The following is a 9,920-nucleotide window of genomic DNA, read 5'->3' on the forward strand; positions in this document are numbered from 1 at the left end:
AAAGTATTTGAGAGCCCAAAATGTCCTTTACAAAAGTATCATCACAGTGACATGATCAGAGGCAATGCTTTTAATTTAAGAGTCTCCAGTTGGCATGTTGAGTTGGATTCTGAAGGGCTCTCTTTTATTGTCTGTCTGTAAATTGCAGCCTTTGTCTTTTGGCTGGGTGTTTCAGAAGTTTGCCCTGTGCTTTTTGGGTGATAACTTCTGTTTTTATCTGTTTCATGCTGGGTGGATAGTATTCTTTCTCTAGAATGTGAAAGGCTTTCTATAAAACCACATTATGACTTCAGAGTTTTACCACCTTCTGCTAAAAGCCTCAAGCCCTGTCTGATAAGTTGATTTAATGGTGAGTTCCTTGAAAGGCTTCCTGAGTCCAAAGGCCTGCACTGCATTTAATTTACAAATCACCCTAATGGAATATAGTAGTACTAAAGACATCTGGTTTTCAATCTCCTCTTTAATGGACTGTTTTACTTTTGCCAGCAGTAATCTGAACCAATTATTCCTAATAAAAAGCAGCAGAGACATGTTACAGAAAACTTCAGCCAGCTGGATTATGCCTTAATCTAAGCCATTGTATAAGTATGTATATTAAATTAAGAAAAAAAAAAATCTTGTGTTTTAATAATGAACTTGACAAATAGCAAGAAAACAAGTTTGGAGACTAACTCGAATATCTATGGTTTTTTGCCTTGATTGTCTTTCAGTCATTATGTTATTTGGAATAGCTTTTTATATACTTAAAAGCCAGTAGCTTTCTGATGAAGCATTAAGTTTTATCATCTACTTGAAAGTGTATTTTAACATTTGTTCTCATATGTTGTGGGTTAGAAAACAGTTTATTTCTCAAATTGTTTATAACTTGATTAAAATGGAAGAATTCATAACACTTAACTTGTAGGCATTTAACAGTTGCTTTGTTCACATTACTTGCTAGATAGGTCTGCTTGGAGCGTGTGTTTCACCTTATGTTTCCAGGGGTTTTACATCTATTTTTAAAGTGTGACTTTTTTTTTTTTTTTTTTTTTTTTAACACTACAAAGGTCAATGCTGAAAAAAACTGATAGCTACTCGAGGCAATATCTCCAGTTAAAGTATGTAAACTGGCAATGAGTTACATACTTTGACTATTCCAGTACTGTACAAATCAGGTGACCCTGGTGCACCAGTTTGGCTGCGACTGTTCGACCGTGATCCTGGGCAGTTCAATCACTTCCATCAAAAAACAAGGCTGTGCTTTTATGGCTTTCAAAAACCTCCCTGACCAGCTTAATGTAAAACTTAATGTTGTATAGGAAAATGTGAAGATATGTTCAGTGTAGCTGACTAATTTTACTAGATTTTGCAGATATACATCCCACACCAAACTTAAGATGCTCAAAGTAACGAACGTAATGTTAGTGTTAAAAGTATTGTTGATGCACTTCTTGTTTACATCTTTCACATACTAAGCCTCTAGCTAACTATCTAAAAATTCAGTAATAAGGATTCTGTTTCTGAAAACTTGGGTGTGTTCAGGGGAAGCACTTGTTTTAGTCACCCCACCCAAAAAAAAAAAAAAACACCACAAAAAAACCTCAAACCAAAAAACCCACAATGACCAACTCCACTAAAAAACAACAACAAACCAACCCGCACTTCTTCGGATCATAGTAGTGACAATCAGATTCTTTCCTGGGTCTGAAATTACTCCGTAGCAGTGTATTAGTTCAAGTGTTTGTGTCTTCTTGAAGGGTTGTACAAATGAAGCTGAAGTTAGAATGCAACCTGGTAGACTTCACTAAGGGTGACAAGTAAGGGAGAAGTATCCTTAAACCCTCTTTTAATTTGGGGGATTTTTTTTCTTGTCATAAATGAAATGTATTAAAAAAAGAAACAGGAAAAAATATATTCTGTTTTTACCAGTGGCAGTAAAAAAGAGCACATCCACATATTATTATACTTGTGAAAATATTTAATGTTTTCTCCAAATTTGGACAAATGCTAGAAGACAGAAAATTAGCACAATGTGTTTTCCAGTAGGTTTATAAACATGTCTAATAGAAAGCTTCATTTAGAAAACTGTTGGTTTCATTTTTTCCTCCTTCTTCTATATTAACCATACCAAATTTCTTGAACTTTTTACATGATGTCTTGATCTCAGATAATCAGTCAAGCTTTTCCTTCAGAAGCTGCTCTTCTCTTGAGGTAGCTGTCAGTCTGTCTTTTGTTAAGAATGCCTTGCAAGTCCTGACGGCATTTTTCAGACACGCACGCTTCTGTGTTTCAGAGTTGTTTTTTTCATCCATGATGCATTGCTCAGGCTGCGCACAGATCATGACTATAAGGGTACTTCTGAGTATGCTGGCAAATAGCACTGACTGGAGCCAGAAAGAAACCAGCTAGTAAACAGTACTGAAATAATACGATTTTAAACTTTAAGTATGTGGCCGCATTCATTACTTAATAGGCTGTTTGGGAGATGCTGTGTGTTTACATGCAGTTCTTAATTTGTTCTCTAGTATCTGATGGGCTACAGAACACGTAGAATTTAAAGGTAGTTTTCTACTTAACCACAAACTGTGTTCTCCTATAGGTTCCTGCGTGGGAAGCACTTTCAAAACAAATACTTGAGTGCACATATACTCAATGTTTCCTGGATATCTCACTCTACAGTTTGTAGAACTTTTCCTGGCAAGACAATTTACCAAAAAAATAAAAGCCTATATTGGGTGTTTGGTAACAGTGTTGCCTTGAGGTAAATGCTGACACACAGCTTTTTCAGTGCAAGATACTGCAGTTTTGTTCTTGTCTTTCTTCTCTTTAGCCCCATCGTTGGGTAGTGCATATGTTTCTGGTTTCGTGCACTGTACTGGCTGTTTAGGATGTAAAGCCCTGTAATAGTTATTTTTAATAGCACTTTTGATTAGCAATTAACAAAACAGTATTTTGTATACGCTTTCATTGTTTGGCATGTTATTTGTAATACATTCATGGGTAAATAAGCTGGCTAAGCAGTAATGTGCAACTACTGCATATTGACACTTGACATACATCACATTGACACAAGTAAGTATTTGAAATATAGACATGCCAGCAGATCCAAATATTTGTCCAAAGCCTGCAGAGATGGTGCCTTTTTCCATGACAAATATAACCTCTGATGTTTTAAAATAAAATCTGTGTAAGGGCTGCATCTTCAGGAAAATTAGGACATTATTATTAGAGAGTCCAGAAGAGAAAGGGAACTATGATCAGAGGTCCAGGAAACATCAGCAACAAAGAAAGATTGATCTTTAGGTATTTTATCTAGAGTGTGGTTTCCCAGCTGGCCATCAGGACGTGAAGCACAGAGTTGCGCTGACACGCTCTTTGGCTTTTTAGTTTAGGCTCTATGCCAACAGTGCTAGGTAGATTGGAGATGAAAAAGATAAGAAAAAAGTGAGGGTGATTCAGAAAGCATGAGGAGATACTGAAAAAGAATGGCAGTGAAAGAGTTTACTCCAGAGATGTCCAAAACTACTATTCCAAAGAGAAGACCTAAGGGCATGTATGATAAATATCTAAAAACCTGAAATGCTACTGCAGATTAAAAAAACAAATTATTTTGTTCTTTTTCCAGTAGGGATGGCATTAGAGTTAATAGATTTAAATTACAGTAAGGGAATGTTGGGGCTGGTGGTAGAAAAGTCTCTCTGGATGGCTAACAACTGAAGTGGTTAGCCATGGGAAGCATATGAAACCTCTGTGGGGTAGGGCTCTTTGCAACATGCGTGATTGCTGAGCTCATCTTGCTCTGAGAGTAAAGAATTTAACCACGCAGACAAGAGCCATGTCATGCCACTTGTGCTGGGGGCCAACGAACAAGCCCTGGCCCACTAGTCCAGGAGTAGTCTGAGGACTGGGCTTTCTGCAATCCAATGCCATCACAGCATGAACTTTATCACACAGCAGTCACTTTATATCTTACTAGTGCTGTAATGGAGTTTTGCAAGCGTTGTGACTGTCAATTCAGATCTTGTATTACAAAGACTCTTGTTAATTTAAAGAGGATAAATCCTCTGGAAAAAAACAAAACAAAACACATCAAAGCATATGTTAAATAGAGCAGTGCTCTTTCTACTGAGATAAGATTTTTTTTTTTTCAAATATATGTTTAATTTGTTGAATTGCATTGAATGTTTCTGTCACCCTGGAACATTTTCTGAACAGGACAGCCTTGTGTTCTACCAGAAGATTCCTTTGGCACTGGCACAAGAGCATTGTCTCTTCACTGATCCTATTTATCTTCTGCATTTATCAGTTATGTGCTCTTCTGTGAATGTTTCACCTTTGCCTTTTCCTTTTCCAGTTTTGCAGGTAAATATTCAAATTATGTGGAGTAAAGAGGAGGTTTTGCCATCTGTAGATTAGTGATAGATGACAAATCATGTGCTTAAATTGGATTTTCTTGAATTGGGAACTAGTGTATTGTGCACAGAGTCATCTATAATTTCAGGAACCAGTAGAGGACTTAACTTCTTGTGATGCAGTGACTCATTTTCAGTTCTATTTTCCCAGCAGCTGTTGGGAGTATTGCAACTCTTGGTCCTGTTGTTGATCTGCTGGTAGCTAAAGGTTACAAGCATGCATGCTCCTGAGCTAATGTGGAGCCACCTTCCTTAGCTGAAGGTGGCATTACCATTTATCAAGTTTCTCACAGTATTTTCCTGCATTTTAGCATGCAAGTTTAGCTCCAGATGGCAAACTTCATCCAGGTGTATATCTCTGAGAAATCTTTGAGATGATCTGTGGGCTAGAAATTTTGGTTGAGAAATGCTGACATACATGCACGGTGTGTTGTGAACTTTCTTTGGATGTTTAACGTAAAAATTGGTTAGCTGAAAATAGGCAGAGGCATGGTCTCAAAGTAAACAAGATCATCATAGCTCCAAAAAAAACCCAAAACAACACAATACTAGTGACTTGAGCTGGTAGGGCGCCCTGCAGTAGCAGATAAACACCACCAAATGGTCAAGTACTGCTGAATGATTCCCAGTACCGAGTGCAATGCTCTCCATGAGCAGCAATGCCCTGTTTGGTCGATGCAGTTGGCGCAGTGGTGCTTTCAGGAGACCAGCCCTGCGGCAGTGGACTGTACACAAGAGTCATAGCTGATAGTGCTTCCAATACAATAACCTTTTCCTTAAGCCAGAAGTTTGTAAAGGATAGAAATAGCTCTTTTCATCTTGAAGTTGTAGCTGTAGTCAGGAAAATGCCATAAACCTGTCACTTCTCCATTGTGGATCCAAGCTTTAAATGGCTGGGATGGTCTTAAGCACAATCCTTGACATACATTTTCCACAGCAAGAAACTAGTAGGGTGGGTTTTTTATTGTTCAGCTCTGACTGAAGTTTTTCCAGTTCATGTTGAATGAAAACTTCAAAACAGTGGTTCAGGTTTAGTGACACGAAAACCCGCAGTGGTGCAGTTCAATCTGGTTTCGATCAGAAAGTATTGTGTTTTTTTTTCATAGCTGACAGGGGAGACTTCAAAAAAATGTGCGTCACCACACCTGATGTTACCTCAGACTCTAACCTGGCAGCAAGACGGAGGGTGGGAGGGGAGCCTTATTTCTCTCTAATTGCCAGTTAATGGCAATGGTCTGCAAGTGCTGGTGGGAGCATCTATTGGTTGTTTTTCCTCAACTTGTGCTTTGTCACCTGGTCTCTAACAAGCTATTGATTCTCAAACTTTCATAGAGCCAACACAGACTGTGGGAGAGCAAAAAGAAATCTGTTTTGTAGCGCACTCCTAGTGTTGTCTGAAAAGCGTGCAACTGGGAATCGGTTACTGTAGCCCAGCCTGATGGGTGGGGTGTGTGTTGCATTCATCATGGGGTAGGGGTGTGTCACATTATAATACTAAAAATTAATCATTTGATCCTAAAAGTCACTGACAGTAAGTATGAGCTTGAGTACTTTCAGCCTGGCGACATATGAAAGCAAAATCTAACTGCTTAAAGAAAAACATGGATTTACAGGTCTGACCATGCATGATCTGCTCATTATTTTTAACCATGTTCCATGTTTCTCCATCCAGCCCAGTGTTGGGGGAATCTGGGCTCTAGCAACATCCTAGTGATGCGCAAGTCCCATTTGAGCAATGCTTGTGTTACTTTACTAACACTGAATCGGTGCTGCTTTGTACGTGGATCAGATGGGAGGTTGGACGCGAAAATGTAGAGCAGTATGAAAAGGATTTATGAGATGAGAGTAAGATACCAATTTGCTTAATGCTAGTTTCTTGGATGCTTGATAGAAGCTGCTTTCAGTGAGGAACTTTAGTCTTGGGAGGTAACATTATAAGTAGAACAGTTTTAAATGTCTGATATCTTTGTGGAAGGACTTTGTAATAATGATCAAATAATAGTATATAGGCTAGTGTTACGAAGAATGCAAACTCTAAAGGTTAATTTTAGTGCTTGCGAATGCATACATTTAACTGCATATGTACGCACAGGGAGTAAATTTTTTAAGGCTCATTTCATATGGTGCTGAATGAAGGATTTTCTTGTGATCCAAAAGCCATAATATATTTTTGGTATTTTAAGATTCTATGTGGTTTGGCCCCTTAATTTAAAAAAAAAAAAAAAAAAAACAAAAAAAAAACCCCACTCGAAACAAAACACACCACCACCGAAAAAAAAAAAAAAGCTAAGAGAACTGGCTAGTGTAGAAAGACTGGTGTGAAAACTCAGTTCAAGTATTTTTACTGCACAGGGGCAACTATTGCCAAACAAAGTGAAATTGTGGAAAGCCGATGGGATGTAAAGAATGGGGGATTTAGTCAGTCCGTAGGTGTCAGGGATGCTGATAAAATGAACATCCTTCCCTCCCTGATTTTTATCTTGCATCTCATTTACCTTGTAGGTTAGTCCATTAATCACATACACTATGCTTACTGGTTTCATAGTTCCAGTTCAATAGACTGCTGGATTGCAGATCCTCTTGTGTGAGGAGGGTAACTTGCCTTTCACACGGACTGCAGAAAGAGTATTTGCTGGGTGATGACTTGCAAAATTGGTACAAGGATAGATTCCTGGAATCTCCTCTTCCTCACCAGGAACATTCCTGCACTGACAATAGGATAGAGCCATTGTGAAGACCAAGAGAAAAAGCAATGTCATTTCCAAGTAGTAAAAGACATTTTTAGTAAACATGTCTGTTTTTCAAAAACTGTAGGTCTTAATGTAATATGTGCATCAGATTTTCAATTCAGGCTGGGTGGATTCTTTCCACCCTATGTCTACATAGTTCTTCATGGTTTTGATATCAGCCATCCCTCTGACTGAATTACAGCCTTGTATCCAATTGCACAGCATATCATAATATCTATTTTTATATATGTAAATACACTGTAATACATAGCATTTCCAGTGACCAAATGTAGATTTGCTGCTTCCTTCTGTGTTGTAACATGGGAAAAAAAACCAATTTCAAAATTAACAGTGGGGGGAACAGGACAAGAGATGAGAAATATCCCAAGGGTTTCTGCAGAGTTAATTTTACATGGAGTAATTAAGCCTATTTCAGGTGTATATAGGTATGGTGAAAGAAAAGAAATTTGAAAATGACCGGTCAAATGAAATTGCAGTGTGGGGTTTTTTTTTTTTCTTCTGTCTTGCTTTTAAAACAGTGGAATTTACTTTTCTTTAGCCTGTTTTAGTTTAAAACTGTAAAAATTTTCTAAAACTGTAAAATAAAGATACTTAATTTTTCAACTGAATTTTGCTATTTTGTATCACCTGCACATTTGAAATCCAATTGTTTACTTCATTTTGTTTGAAGCAGGATGTGGTAGAATGTCTTTTGTGATTTTTGTGTGCACAGCTTCTGTCTTGAGCTGGATTCCGTGCAACATTTGTAAAACTTGCCCATGGCTTTTTCAAGTTTTCTTTAGCAGGACTTGATACCAGAAATAGTTTCATGTGCCTCAGCAGCCCGCGCACATCATCTCTTTTCCCTATTTTTATAACCCTGATGTGATTGTTGTATCGATCCAACTAGTTCTGACTAATCTGTTGCATGTCATAGTGCAATTGATTGGGAAGGAAGGTGGTTACTCTTTTTTAAAAAAAATAGTAAATTTCTACTGAATTACAAGGCAAACCATGGATGTATCCGAGAATGGTACAAATGGAAAACAGGTACGTTTCCACTCCGGTTTTGTGCCCGTGGTTTTCAGTATGCCCTTCATTTCACTTTTAGATATGCAATACAGCTGGGAAGACAAAAATTTAGAAATTTCTTGTGTTACTTGGCTTTAAAAAAAAAAAAAAGTTACAGCAAGACAGCCTTTCTGCTGCTGGGGAATCAAGCTACTTTCGTTCAGACAAAGAGGGTTCAAAACCAGAAAGACTGGTTTTGTGTTGAATAAAGGGTAGTAAATATTAAGATACAGTCTGGCCACAAAGCTCATCCTAAGGTATTCTGAACCTCATCCTATATTAGTTAAAATACGGTATTCTAGATTTAAACATACATGAAATTAGCATAATAAGTTGTATGACTTCTGTTGCATAGGCACGGACACAGTGTTTCTTTAAAAAAACAACAAAAAAAAGCCACAAAAAAACCCACAGGAAAAAAAAAAACACCAAAAAACAACCACCCAACAACAAACCCCAAACCCTAAATTATTGGTCTTGGCACAGAGTAATTCTCTAATGGGGAATTAAATCATTCAAACGGGTGCATGTCTTCATCTGGGTTTGGTGAGACCCTAAACTGCTGTTCTGCTGGACGATGGTTCTACCACCAGTACCACGCTATTGATTACCTTAATTACATTCAAAGCATCTCCCAACTATTGTACATATTTACTAAAGATCTGTCCTATGTGACCACTTCTGCATCTGCAGGACCAGTTAGTGTTGACTATTTACAAGCATCTTATCTCTGCAAAATGTGCTCAGTTCTGCCTCGGGCAGGCCCTGGAAGGAAGGGCTGGGTTCTCCACCCAGGCTGATGGCTCCTTTAAGCACAGGCATTAGTCCATGCACAGGTGCTGTCTTCAGGGCACACTGGGATTCCCACCTGGAGAGCTCCTACACCAGTTGCTCAAATACTTTCTTGTGAAGACCTCCAGTCAATTGCCTGGTTTCAAGTCAGTTTAATGTCTCAAATCAGTTTGTTATCTCTCTTGTGGAGATGATTAAGTGTGGAGTTCCTGGACCACCTAGGGACTCAATGACTTAGCTGCACTGGCTGCGCACACAGGGCCAACCTTGATCCCCAGCTATACCACAACTAGAAGACACACTTGACTTTAATACCCTTGGCCCACTTGTTACAAGTTCCATAGCTCTTGTCACATACCCCAAATGGGGATCCCTTATGGTCTTTACCCTTATTGCAGTCAAGTAATGTACAAGTATGTACATGATTTGTCCAATTGCTTGGACAAATCCCATGGGAGAGGGCTCTAGAGGGCAAAGGGGCTCAAGAGAGCTGGCTGCTATTTAAGCATCACTTCCTCCAAGCTCAGGTTCGGTGCATCCCAAAGAGAAAGAAATTAGGCAAGGGAAGAAGGAGACCTGCATGGCTGAGCAGGGACCTTCTGAAAAGGCTCACATAGAAGAAGGGAGTTTACAATAGGTGGAAGAAGGGGCTGACTGCTTGGGAGGAATACAAGAATGCTGTCACGGTATGCAGGGAGGAATCAAGGAAAGCCAAGGCAGCCTTGGAATTGAACCTGGCAAGGGATGTCAAAGCCAACAGGAAGGGTTTCTTTAAGTATATAGGAGACAAAAGGAAAACTAAGGAAAATGTGGACCCGTTGTTGAATGAGACAGGTGCTGTGGTGACAGATGATGCAGAGAAGGCGGAGTTGCTAAATGCCTTCTTTGCTTCTGTCTTCACTGTTCGGGCCAGTCCTCGGGAGACCCAGACTTTGCA

Source organism: Charadrius vociferus, unplaced genomic scaffold (genome assembly GCF_000708025.1).
Source record: "Charadrius vociferus isolate BGI_N301 unplaced genomic scaffold, ASM70802v2 scaffold702, whole genome shotgun sequence".
Lineage (NCBI taxonomy): Eukaryota > Metazoa > Chordata > Aves > Charadriiformes > Charadriidae > Charadrius > Charadrius vociferus.